The following is a 13,211-nucleotide window of genomic DNA, read 5'->3' on the forward strand; positions in this document are numbered from 1 at the left end:
ATCCCTATGAATCCAGCATCCTGGGACCGAGGCGTATGCAAGGCGGCTTGCAGGAGCATCGAAATAAAGCACCGGCAGAGTCCTTGCAGAGAGAACGATTCGTAAATAGATTAATCCTTCCTACTCGTAAGGATGGAGTGCCTCTCAGGGCATCCAAGTGCCCTTTTGATTTTGGTGCAAATGTCAGACCATTCCACTCCACTTTATGATTCTCCATACTACACACAAAATGATGTTCTTATTTTCTAATATCCAGCAGGCTAGAGAGCAATTTTCTAAAAGCTGGTGAAGCAAGGAAGGACGTAAGCATGCAGAGATGCACAGAGACGCCCTGGTTTCCACACAACCCCAGGGAAAGCGTGGAATGCATTTCTAGAGCAACCCTCTGAACCAAGAGAACATGGCTATCAATGTGGGATCAGCTGGATTTTTGCCTTTACCCGGGACCAGCCAAGGTAAGAACCGCGCAGGGCAACCTCGTTTCTATCTGCGGACCCAGCAAGGCTGGCTGTAGGTGGAACAGCATCCTGGGATGGGCCCTCTTGGCCTTTCTCTCATAATTTTTGCAAAGCCCTGCTCACTTTTGCTTTGACACGGCTTGTTCTAGATCAAAAGCAACACAAGCGAGCTTTCATTTTGACTGCTTGGTAATGCAACCTCAAAGGAAGGCTCAGTTTGGTGGATTTCATCTAGCAAAAAATGTTTCCGGTGATATTATTGCACACCAGGGAATGCAAATAAAAGCGGAGCCCTTCTGCCTTGTCTACTCTTTTCATTTCAGGCAATTCTAGAAGATGCGGGAGGGTTGTGAGGACGAAGGGAACAAGAAGCATCGGGTTGGGCGGACCCTCTGGATGGCCCTTGACCTCTTTCTATGGCAGGGCTGCTCCTCATCAGATGATGCCTCTAGAACAGTGAAGCCCCAAAGAGGGGGTGGCAGGGCAGATGCCAACCAGGTTGAGTCTTCCTCCACTATTGCCCCAAAGGAAGGCAGTTGGCATTCGGGAGGGCAGGCTGGGTGTCCCCAAAGCCATGAGATCTCTTCTCTATGGGACTTGTTTTGGGTGAAGGTGAGAGTTCTCCCAGCTTTTAGAGAACTTGACCTGGGTAAGAAGGAGAGATTTGGGGCCAGGCTGGTACTGCAGGCAGACACGGCCAACCCCCAAAGTGGTGCGTGGGTCCCCTGACATAATCTCTGGGCCCGAAAGTGTTGAGGGAGGGAGCCAAGCAAGCAGAAGGTGTTGCTTTTGGAGGGCGAACCAAAGGTGGGCTGGAGGGTGCCACTTGCAAGGCAGATGCTGCTCACACCTGGACACTTGGAGTGTCCTGTTCCAGGTCGCTCACAAGGCTACTGTGATGTTTCTGAGTCAAGAGTTCCTTCCCTGCAGATAGTGGGAGGGTGAGGAGGGAAAAGACAGGTGCTTGGATCATGTAATTTGTCCTACATTTTTAAGCATTTCCCACTTAATAAGGTTATGTAAGCACGTGGTCTTGGTCATATTTTCAGAAGAGAAACAAGAGACAGACAGACAGACAGACAGACAGACAGACAGACAGACAGACAGACAGACAGACAGACAGACAGACAGATAGATAGATAGATAGATAGATAGATAGATAGATAGATAGATAGATAGATAGATAGATAGATAGATAGATAGATAGATAGATAGATAGATAGATAGATAGATAGATAGATAGATAGATTTCACTTTTACTCCGCCCCTCTATTGGCATTGCCATTTCTCTGGATGGCTTACACACATAAAACATAAACATAAAACCCCCAACAAGTAGCACCTTGATCTCATGCGTGCGCACCCCGAGGTGGCTGTCCTGGCTTGATTAATGGAAATGAACCCACAAGGACTCCTGTTGCCTTTAGCCCACTCAATTAACAACCGTTAAATGGATTCATTTCATGCTGTTGTAGTCACTCACGCTGTGACTGCAGTTACCGATCTCCACCCCTGGCACTCTCTCTCTCTCTCTCTCTCTCTCTCAACATCACATGCATAGAAGATGCTTTCACTTCTTTTCCATTCACCATTGTTCATTTTCTTGATGGATTTATTAACCTACTGATGACTCTTTCTAAAACGACTCCTGGTGGGGCGGCAGAGGAAGGCAACAAAGCACGATCACTGGGCAAAGGATGGGCCCCTGATCTCAAGAGCTTCCCCTTTTTAACTCCTGTGGCTGCCTTACGAGTGGGTTGTCATGATCCTGTACGAGTTCCACCATATGTTGAAACTCTTTCTGGGGACCAAGAGATGGTGGGGGTGGATGATTCTAGGGGCGCTGCATGCGGGAAGGAGGGCAACCGGTGGTCCACAGAGCAACTTGGAGGCACAACCCCAGAAACATCACCCATACCTTCTAAGAGTTGGGTAGCCCAGAAATCCTGGAACCTGGGCAAAAACAGGCACACCTCTGCGCACTTCTAGTCCACCCAACAGCATTCGAGTTGTTAAACGGCTGGAGGAGGAAGGCCAGCCAAGCAAAGCTGGTGGGTTTGACATGGGGAGGGAGAAATCTGGGCCCAGGAGCTGACGTGGCCAAACGACACCTGTGGGAACAGCAGGAGCAGCTGGGAAGTGGTCCAGCAGATTCTGGGCAACTGGCAGGGTGGCTGAACCTGACCCAACCTGCCAATCCCGCTTCCCTTTGGTGATGCTGATGGAAAGCCTCAGGCATAAGCCAAAGAGATGAGAATCAAGCGGAGTCCCCAGGTGTGCACAAGAACAAAGAAATGGGCAACCTGTCCTGCCCCCTGATTTCTCCTTTCACTACATCAGTCAGAATTCAAGAGGTGCCAAAGTTCTCTCTCTCTCTCTCTCTCTCTCTCTCTCTCTCTCTCTCTCTCTCTCTCTCTCACACACACACACACACACACACACACACACACACACACACACACACACACACACACACACACACACACACACACACACACACACACACACACACACACACACACACACACACACACACACACACCCCAAGGGCTGCTGCGTGGCTCTTCTTTCTCAAGTACAACCATAGGGGCACACTAGTATGGTAGCATGCACAAGACACCGCTCGCTCGCACACATGCATGCCATTGGAAAAAATAATATTTTGTAGCTTGTCATGTAGTTTATACACAGGAGCTGCCAGTCTCCTCTGATTGCCTCGCCTTTGCTTTCCATGTAGCGACGCTGCTTTTACAGCTGTATCACCTTCTGAAAACTCACAGACATTCTTAGCGGCTTTCATCAGCGGCAGGAAAACTGCCAGACTCTGACAGCTTTTTCTAAACAAATCGCTCGGCTCCAGTGGAAGCATGGGATGTGACGGACGGGCGATTTGGGAGGCAGCCAAGTTATTGGCAAAGAGAAACCTTCGGGTATTCAGCGGAGCAGGACGGAGCAGGCACCCTCTGTCCTGAAATCTCCTTTCAAATCGTTCAGGGTTCCTGAGCACAGGTCTTTTATGTTGCACAAAGGCACGTGTCCAGGTTTTTGAAACCATTCTCCCCCCCCCCCCCAAGTTCTGCAGAAAGAAATGCATAAATAATCATAAAGCTGATTCCAAGAACCAGCACAGGGACTTAGGGCTATATTTCACATCTTCCTCTTGATCGCTCTTCTCCCCGTCCTTGAAGATGAGGTAACTACCTGCACTAGGCTTACAGTTTCTACCTCACTCTTTTGTTTCGATGTCCCCATATCCTTTATCAATGCGACCTGTCCATGGGGCCCCTGTGCCTTCCGAGCAGCTCCCCCCTTTCCTGCATGGACTTAAAGGCTGTTTTGGACTGTTTTGAGCTTCCACCGTCCCACTTCAGTAAATCTGCTTCCTCCATCCACATGTCCGTTATCTATAACTAGATTGTAGCCGGTCCTTTTCAAGCTTGGGATAGGGACCAGCTCTCTGAACACTCCGGTGTGGTGCATGTTCGCACTACAGCGCCCTGAGCCCAGTGCTTAAAGCCGACCACATCCCTGAAAGTCAATGGGGCTGTGTAGGCCCCATCCTGGCTCATGGAGATCTGGAAAATACCATGATGGACTTGAAGAAACATTGGGCTTTGGGGCCACCAGAAGAGTGCAGGGGGATTAGGCACAACTCGGTACCTTCTTATTCAGGCACGGACTACATCTAAGGACCAATTTACATCCCCAACATGTACAGCCATATACATGTATGTGACTACCTGTGGTGAAACCCTTTCCCTAAAACAGTCCTCACATGGACCCCCAACCTACCCAAAGAGGAAGACGCAAGGCCATCGGTGGGGAGAGGCCAAGAGTCCTTTAATGCTAGAAGGGGTGGGCAAGGTTTGGCACTGCGCTAACGAGGACTGTTGAAATATCAAATAATGTGTCAGCCTGATCTGAACCAATTTTTGCAACCTTGTACTTACAGTAAATATCTGCAGATGTGGCAATTTGTTACCTGCCCGTTTGGGAACGCTTACAACGAATACTTCAAGCTCAGCCATTCTGACTGCCAAGCAGAGGATATGCCAGCTGAACGATGAGCCCTCAGGCCTTGGCAAACTTGCCCAGAGTAGAGAAGTTGATGTATTTGCCCCTTTCAGTTTGAGGGGAAAACTCAGAGATCAGCAGGATTTATGGCCTGGGAACCTCAGGTGCTGTTTCCAAACTTTTCCTCGCTTGTGATTTTGGGCAAGCGTTCCTCTCTGCTTCTTTTCTCCCAGCTTGCTAGCGGTACACAATACCAGGCCGCGATCTGTTTCCCCCTTGTGATCACACCCTGAGATGCTGGAAAAGCTCCGGGCCACAAACCATTGATCAGCCACCTTTTGATGATTTGGAATATATCTATTCCAGAATCTCCAAATAATCAGAAAGTGGATAATTATATATATCTATTCCAAATTCTGCTCTAGCTCCTTATCTTTCCAGAGCTATAGTTTCACAGGTTTCCCTGTTAAACCAATTTAAGCTTGTGAGACACAAATGGCTCTTAAATTCTTTCTGACAACTCCTTGCCTGGAATACATGTATAACCCTTTTTTTAAAAAAGGGGGGCAGTCAGGTTTTTAAAAGGAGCACCATTTATATTTCTATGGAATATGATAGCACACTTTTCTTTTTCAAAAACAAACAGTAAACTTGAGATAGCAGCAAATTCCACAGATTCCCCCCTGTGTGCACAACACACACACACACACACACACACACAATCACACACTTTTGTTGTGGATTCAATGCCAGCTTTGCATGTATGTTGAAAGAAAAGGAGGGAGCGACAGGAGGGGGTGGGGAGAGAGATAAAATAACCCCAAAGCATCCTGGCCACTACATTAGCTTTTAAAATAAAATCCATTTATATATAAGTGTTGGCTTTTTTCCCAGTCTCTGTAGAAAAGCTTTTCTATATTAAATGCTACAATGAATTAAATTAACCATAATGATTTCTTTGTGAATGGAAACCCTTTTTCCTGTGTGACATGTTTTTGATCATTTTTTCCACAGCTACAACAACCCAGACTTCCTATCAAGTTGAAGACTGGGTTTGTTCTGCTATTTGCACAATGAAATACAATTACTCTTTGCACTTTGGTGTCCTTAAAATAAAATAAATCATAGCTAATTTATTTCCCCTGTGCACGTGCTGTCTTTCTGGGCAGAAGGACTGACGGTTCATGCCAGCACCGTCCATCTGTCATACCTGCAAACTCCCAGCTGGGAGAAATGCATTGTTTTTTGTACCCGCATGCTAAGAACAAGCTGCACTAGCAGTGTGAACAGGGGCAACCCCTTCCTCGCCAGCACCACAACTGGAACCACAGCGGTAGCTTCCCAAACACGTTGTCAATTGATTAAATTGACCTCTCTCATCAATGAAATTATGATTTATCCATATGTCTCATTTCAAATTGTATCATATTGTACTGTGTCATATGATATCAAGAGCAGAGAGCCTGATCAATATTCTGCCTGCTTTCTGCAGAACCCGCCCAAACAATTTCTTTTCCAGAGGTCTGCTGGCATTGAGTAGGAATTCTCTAAGGACCACTGCTCATCTCAGGGAAATGGGAGCATCAGGATTTTAGAGTGCTTTGCACCCTCTCTTTGTAGCCCAGGGATGAGTGAAGACGCTTGGCCGTCTCTACATAAAGTCCCTATAAAGATCATTCCCCTCATTTCGTGTTGAAGTACATAACAGATTGCATCTGCAAATATAAAGTATAGATCTAATAAAAGTGTGTTTTTGCTAACCCGATGGCTGGATAGTTTAGTGAATGAAGTACTGAGCGATGGAGACAGAGTTTGGGGGTTCAATTCTCCACTGTGCGTCTTGCATGACAAACTGCCCAGTTCTCAGATTGCTCCCGGAAGAAAGGAATGGTCAACTACCTCTGACTACTCTCCATGTAGAAGCCCACAAACGAGAGTCGGCATAAGTCAGCACATTATTATTATTCCTGCTAGCAAGCGTACCCGGCAGGTTGCTTACAGTTCTGTTAGACAAGGTGGCACTCCCGTATCTAGCGCCAGTGCTCCCTCCAGTGGCAAGAAGGGTGCAATTGTCAAAACACAGTAAAAGCCAAATTGGAACGCTCACTGGAATACAAACTGTGGCTTCTCTTTGGATGTCGGTTGATGGATACACATTCATATGGGAGCATTTGTGGTCGGAGAGAAAGCCTTGTAAGAGCAGGAAATACACATTCTTCCAAATGGGTGTTGTGCCTTAAGCAGCCCCGGCTGGCTGGATCTCCTGACTGAACGCTCCCCGTGGGCTTGCCTCTGTGTGAAACGCAAAAGACTCCAATTTTTATTTATTTATTTAAAATAGTTTTTACCCCACCTTTCTCCGTAAAAAGGACCCAAGACTGCTTCCATTGTTAAAAGACTATATTTAAAGCTAAAAGCAACATGCATACAACTACTAAAAAGAATCAAATGCCACTTTGAAAGACAGAAAACAAAAGCAACACCAAAAACCCATTCAAAGCAGGAAGGCAATGCCACCCATTTAAAAATCCCAATCAGCCAGCCAGTCGTGCAAGGAAAGCTTGCCTGAGGAGACAGCTCAATCTGTAGTAGTTTTTTTGATGGTAATGGATGTTTACCTGAAACCAAAGTCCCTGTCAACACAATGGGCCTTACTTCCAAGTCAATATGTACAGGGTGTTGGTGTCACTGTGGAAAGACCATCATCCCCTGAATGGAAACTGGGAGCAGGAAGAGTCTTAAGAAAACTTAAACACAGAAGGGATACCTACATCAAACAGTTTTGGGAAAGGTGATTAAATAAGTAATAGTATTAAAACACCATTAAGATTACAATGATTTAGAAACGTATTTTAAAAGCTCCATTGTAAAGAAATACCGAACAAAAATTGTCTGCCATGTCTGGGGTCAACAGTCTGCCTGCAGCATTTTGGACCACTGCATCAAAACCAGAGATTCTTACGGTATATTAAAGACCAAGGTCTACCAAACCCTGTTGAGAAGCGCCGTGTAGGCCATGGTTTTGCCCCTTTAGCAGGCTGCTTTTGACGCAATGGATCACGTGGCCAATTCTGCAACCAATTCTGCAACCAACCAATTGCCTGATGGACAAGCTACTGGCTAGATGACCATCGTGTGCACACAGTGTTCCCCCAACAGAAAACCAAGTTTCATTTGGCCCAGGTTTTTTTTCTTGACAGTAGCCCACCTGCAACTTCAAGGTAGACGTGAGAGGCTGGCAGATGTTTCTAAGTCAGAAGGCTAAGGCATGCAACCAATGTATCCAATCCTCAACAAATCACCCAACACTGGATGGTTTGAATGCTGGCGATACAGCAGTACAACTTTATTTAGATGGCCTCTTCTCAACCATCATTTAACATTTCAGTAGATGTCAAATACTCTTCTTACAAGGGTAGTGCAGTGTGGCTTTCCATTTTCCATTTATATGTCCATGAAAGTTCATCCTGTTCTGAGAAAATGTGTGTCTATGAGTCTGTGAAGAAGCTGCCAGATTCCCCCATCTTATGGCATTCTAGACTGATGGATGGTGAATGTGGACTCAGCCCCAGTGGCCCAATCCAGCTATGCTTTGCAGATGATTCAGTGCTGAGTTAAGAGCTGATCCTGGCGGTGGGGCTGAAGGATCCTTTCAAACCCCACTGGTCTGCGGCCTTTTGAAGGCAGGGAAGTTTCCCCCACTTCTTTCCTGTAAGCAGGAGATACCGGAGCTGCCCTCGATGCTCTAATTTGAATGATTTACAGGGCTTTTTATTCCACTTAAGTCCACTTACAGCTGCAAAGAGGCTCTAAGCCAAGAATCAATTACCTATTTCTAGTGGGAAAGGCACAGGTAGTCAGAGGGCGGCCATCTTTTCTCACTAATTAGGCATTTTGCTGGGCTCCTGCAGGCAGACGCGTGTCTCTGATAGAAGAGGGGATGCTATCCATTTGGAGGGTTGCTGGGTTTCGGAGGGAGGCCCCTCTAGCCATGGTGTCCCAGCTGAAAGAACTGGAGGTGTATTTCACCAACCTTCCCCTGGAGAAGACTCTTTCCCAAGATGGGCTCAGCTAAGGAGCTTCTTGAGCAAACACTTTCGATCAGCACAAAACCAGACTCCCAGACTTTAAGGCTGGTCCTGTTTATTAAGATGAAAAAGGAGAGGGGTGTCAGGAGGTTTATTAACAAATGTGGTGTTGTCAGAAGAGGCAGCCAAGATGAGAGAAAGAGGCACATGGGACTCCGGATTGTTAACAAAGCTTTCAGAGAGTTTGTTATCAAACTGATGGAAGGACAGGAAAGAAGAAGAGGAAAATGGATCCGGATGATGAATGAGGTGATGGGAAGGAAGACATTGCATCCATGGGCTGGCACGAAGCATTTCTGCTTGGGCATCGCCTTGGCTGATTCACCAAAATAGCACCTGGGTCAAAGACTCTGAAAAAGAGTGAAAAAGTGCGCCCAACGAGAAGATTAGAGGCTAAAGCATCCAAGTTACAAATTGGTTCCCATTTTTCCCTCCAGCCTCCCTTAATGTTTCCAGTGTGTCTTTGATTAACTCAGCTCCTTTATTTAAAATCCTCTCCACATGCCCGGTTTCGTAGCGGCTCAGTGTTGCAAACAATGCAGTGCAAAATGTATAGTGATAAAAGGGGAAAACGGGAACAGTTTGGCAGAAACCCCCGGAACCTTGCCTTGGAAAGGTGTGCCGGGCAGGAAGGGAGCCCTGTTTGGGTGGGTAGGTCTCCGGCATTCGGGGAGCTTTGGCACACGTACATGGATGCCTACATGCAAGGCTCACCTCATCAAGAGGGACCTTCCCGCCTCTCACAGAGAGAGAGAGAGAGAGAGAGAGAATGAACCATTTCATGAGGCAGCCAGGGCTGTTTCAAGCAACTTCATCTCCTGTCGGATCCCTCATTTCCTTCCTTCCTTCCTTCCTTCCTTCCTTCCTTCCTTCCTTCCTTCCTTCCTTCCTTCCTTCCTTCCTTCCTTCCTTCCTTCCTTCCTTCCTTCCTCCCTCCCTCCCTCCCTCCCTCCCTCCCTCCCTCCCTCCCTTCCTTCCTTCCTTCCTTCCTTCCTTCCTTCCTTCCTCCCTCCCTCCCTCCCTCCCTCCCTCCCTCCCTCCCTCCCTCCCTCCCTCCCTTCCTTCCTTTCCTTCCTTCCTTCCTTCCTTCCTTCCTTCCTTCCTCCCTCCCTCCCTCCCTCCCTCCCTCCCTCCCTCCCTCCCTCCCTTCCTTCCTTCCTTCCTTCCTTCCTTCCTTCCTTCCTTCCTTCCTTCCTTCCTTCCTTCCTTCCTTCCTTCCTTCCTTCCGGGGTGCACAAAGAGGAGGAGCAAGAAATGGTGGTGCAGGAAAGTTTTCTGATAACTGAAGTCCATTGGATCATGCAACCCAAAAAAGCACAAGACAAGGGACGGCGGATCTTTCCTGCAAAATAACCCTGCAACTGGCGAGTGCCAGGGATGCAGGTAACTCTCTGGGTCCAAGTCCTGAATCCAAATCCTGGGTATCCATTTCCAAGCCCCAAGTCCCAAGTCTGAGTCCCTCTTAGAAACAAATCCTCCAACCCCCAGAAAGAGGTGGGTGGCTGGACTCCAAATTGTGAGTTGAGTCCAAATCATTGATTTGGGGAAAACCCGAGCTGAGCGTTGGCGAAACCTAGAGGTGTCAATAAGCAAGGTCCATCTTCCTCTTCGCGCTGGATTAGGGTTAGGCTGTATTCACTGACCAGAGGGGAGAGCCAGGCCCAGGAGGGCCCAGGGTGGGTCATCATCCCACATTGCCTTATGCTTTCACAGACACCCCACTGCGGTGCAGCCTTTCATTGAAGGACGGACTCCCTTTCTCAAACCAGGGACCATCCTCTGCCCCCAAGCCACCGGCCCAAGACGTTGGCAAGGAGCACAGAGAAATGAACACTCCGGCTTCCTTAATTAATCTCTCTCTCTCTCTCTCTCTCTCTCTCTGTGTGTGTGTGTGTTTGTGTGTGTGTGTGTGTGTGTGTGTGTGTGTGTGTGTTTGTGTTTGTGTTTGTGTTTGTGTGTATGTGTGTGTCAGAAGCACAGAGGCAGCATGCAAGGCCTTTGCTGCCGCGCGTGGCTCTTCATTTCCCTTTGCTCTGTTCCTTACCTTTTTCCAGATGCCTCCAAATTCCCAGCTGCTGCCACAACAAAGTTCTTGCATTTTTACCTTTTTTTTAAAAAAGAGGAAGAATAATTGGGTAACTGAAAATAATGACTAAAATGGTGTAATAAATCACACGCACACCTGGCAGAGAGGCAGGGCTGAGGTAGGAGGGGAGGTGGAGGAGAGAGTGCTTCTCTCCTCATTAATAAAGGGTCCAAGGCCATCCGTGCAAATAAAAAGAAGGGGGGAGAGGAAAGGGGGGGACAAAAATGGGGGGGCCTTGGAGTCAGCAAGATCTGGGTCCCGCTTTGCTCCCTCAGCATCCTCTCTCCTCCATGTGCAGGCTTCAGATAAGATGACGATGAGCGAGGAGGAGAGCAGGAAGGCCAGGCGGCACAAAAGGGAGGGGAAAGTAATGGAAAGAGTGAGGAGAAGGAGGAAATGGTGGCGAGGGAGGTGGGAGCACCTGAAGGGATGACACTCAAAGTCAGGGAAGAGGTCGCTTTTCAGAGAAAACATCCAAGGAGGTCCAAAGGAAGCCAAAAACAAAGAGCATCTCAACAGGGTTAATGAAATGTCAGGGGACTTTGGGAGGCCGGTCCAGGTATCTCACCTTTACCAGCAGATTCCTGAGCAAGAGAAACTATAACTCGGGAGGGAAACAGGGGTGTGTGTCTGTGTGTGTGTGTGTGTGTGTGTGTTGGGGGAAGAAGAAGCTGGAGAGAAATCCCAGCCTTCAGAGGAAGAAAGGCTGCGTGAGTGGGCTTTTTTTTTTTCCTGTGAGAAGTGGGATGGGTGGTAGACTGACTGACCTGGAGCAGTGGTGGGATTTCTCCCAGCGTGGCCTCAGGATCCTTCCACTTGAGTTCGGTATTTTGGGATGTGCTCTGCCAAGCTCTGTGAGAAGCTGCCTTCTTTGCCATACTAAGGCAGAATCCTGTTTTTCTGTTTGATTTTGATTTCTGAAAAATTTCGAATCAACAAGATGGCGCAGAGGTGAATCGGCGCACTCATCCTGCTCAAAAGGGGCTGAAAAACCACCACTCCGAGTAGCTTTTATAGTCAGTTAGTTATGTGCCATTTTTATAGATACACATTTTATGGCTTTTTATAGGTACACATTTCTCCACCTGCGTGCTCAGGTTGGCCAGACGAATGGGAAAATGTGGGTCCACGGTCTAGGATCCGTGGGTTTTAGATCGTGGGATGGCATCCAAAACGGGGCTGATGGGTTAAGCAGGCTGGCCGAGGAGTGAATCCTCACAAATCGAAACCCTGAAGACCCGTGACTCAGGAAGGAGGCATTTCCTGCTCTTTCTTCCTTTCCAACGGCTGCTGGAAAGCAGAGGCAAAGGAGTGCCTCGAAAAGGGTGCGCGCACGTTCTGCCCTTCTCCATCTCAGGTTCTTCACAGGCAGTGTCGGGGGGGGGCAAGGGTGGGGAGGAACCCAGAAAGCCTTGGGGGAGGTCTGGGCTCGAGGGAGGATGGGTCTCGGAAGGGACTGGGGGTCGCAAAGCCCTTCCCGAAAGGGCTGACGCACAGGATCTGCTGCCCAGCTGGCTGATCCATTGTCTTCCACATGTGCGGCAACAAAACTGTTGGCACACGGCAAGAAAGGGTGATTACGGTGAGGATGTCGGAGCGGTTGCTCACCGGAGAGACTGGGCAGGCGGAGGGAAGGCCCAGCCGCCTCCTGTCAAGATGAAAGAGTCCCTCCTCCTTCCTGGCTGACACAGGAGGAGACCCACCTGCCCATCCTTCGCCAGTAGCAGTTTGGGGGGGGGCTTGTAGGTTGGTGGCTTCCTTCAGGAGCTCCTGTTAACAAAACCGAAGGAAAGGGGTGAACTTCCAGATCATGGCCTCCTCATCCTCCCCCACCCCCTACTATGGACTCTTAGTGTTTCTGAACAAGGTTGATGCTCGTTTATTAGTAATATAATGGAGGATTTTTTTTTTTTTAAAAAAACACCTATCCTTCTTTCTCATGTTACACTGTCTCTATAAGGAATGGAGAACAAAGCATTTCCCTTGCTTGGACATCAAAAGAAAGCATCTCAAGGTGGAGATGAGGGTGCCCCCCCCAAAGTGTCTGCCATTGACCGTGGGGTGGTGGAGTGCCCTTTTGCCCCCCCCGCCCCCCCCAGCAAAGCCTGGAGAGGATGTGCTCTGTTGCTTTCAGTTCCAAGCTGTCCTGAGATAACAATGAACTTCTTCTGTGTCGGTTTCCTGAGGGCTGATTCTCATTCGTAGCTCTCCACACCCTCTCCACGAGGTTGCTGCGCTCCACAAGACAAAACTCCACATCAGAAGCCCGTTCACTTCTCAGCCACAAACTCCCTCATGTGGTTGTCTTTCCAGATAGGTTTGTCTGTAAGGCTACCATGCTGTTGTGGTTGTCGATGATGATGATAAAGATGATGCTGATGTTGTGGAGAGACATAAAGGCACAGTGTGCTGGCAGCTGGGCTTGGATCAAAAGAGAGCACCAAGCATTTTCTATGCCTCTCTGTCGAGGAAACGGCCCCCAGTGACCCCCTCTGAACTCTGCAACTGTCCCAGCCTATGGATTCTGTGAGTCCTTCACAACACTCTTTATGTACCGGCACACAT

At 48.2% G+C, this 13,211-nt stretch overlaps 2 long non-coding RNA genes across 2 annotated transcripts; one reads left to right on the forward strand and one right to left on the reverse strand.

Annotated features, from left to right (window-relative positions):
* Positions 1 to 260: 260 nt before the first annotated feature.
* Positions 261 to 6,961, forward strand: LOC140702353 (uncharacterized). Its single transcript, XR_012081478.2, has 2 exons — positions 261 to 455; positions 5,487 to 6,961. It is a non-coding gene; the product is annotated as an uncharacterized LOC140702353 (long non-coding RNA).
* LOC140702269 (uncharacterized) lies at positions 6,786 to 10,697 on the reverse strand. The gene is made up of 2 exons (XR_012081377.2): positions 10,605 to 10,697; positions 6,786 to 8,910 (listed from the first exon to the last, which is right to left on the reverse strand). It is a non-coding gene; the product is annotated as an uncharacterized LOC140702269 (long non-coding RNA).
* Positions 10,698 to 13,211: the final 2,514 nt, after the last annotated feature.

Source organism: Pogona vitticeps, chromosome 11 (assembly GCF_051106095.1).
Source record: "Pogona vitticeps strain Pit_001003342236 chromosome 11, PviZW2.1, whole genome shotgun sequence".
Taxonomy (NCBI): Eukaryota; Metazoa; Chordata; class Lepidosauria; order Squamata; family Agamidae; genus Pogona; species Pogona vitticeps.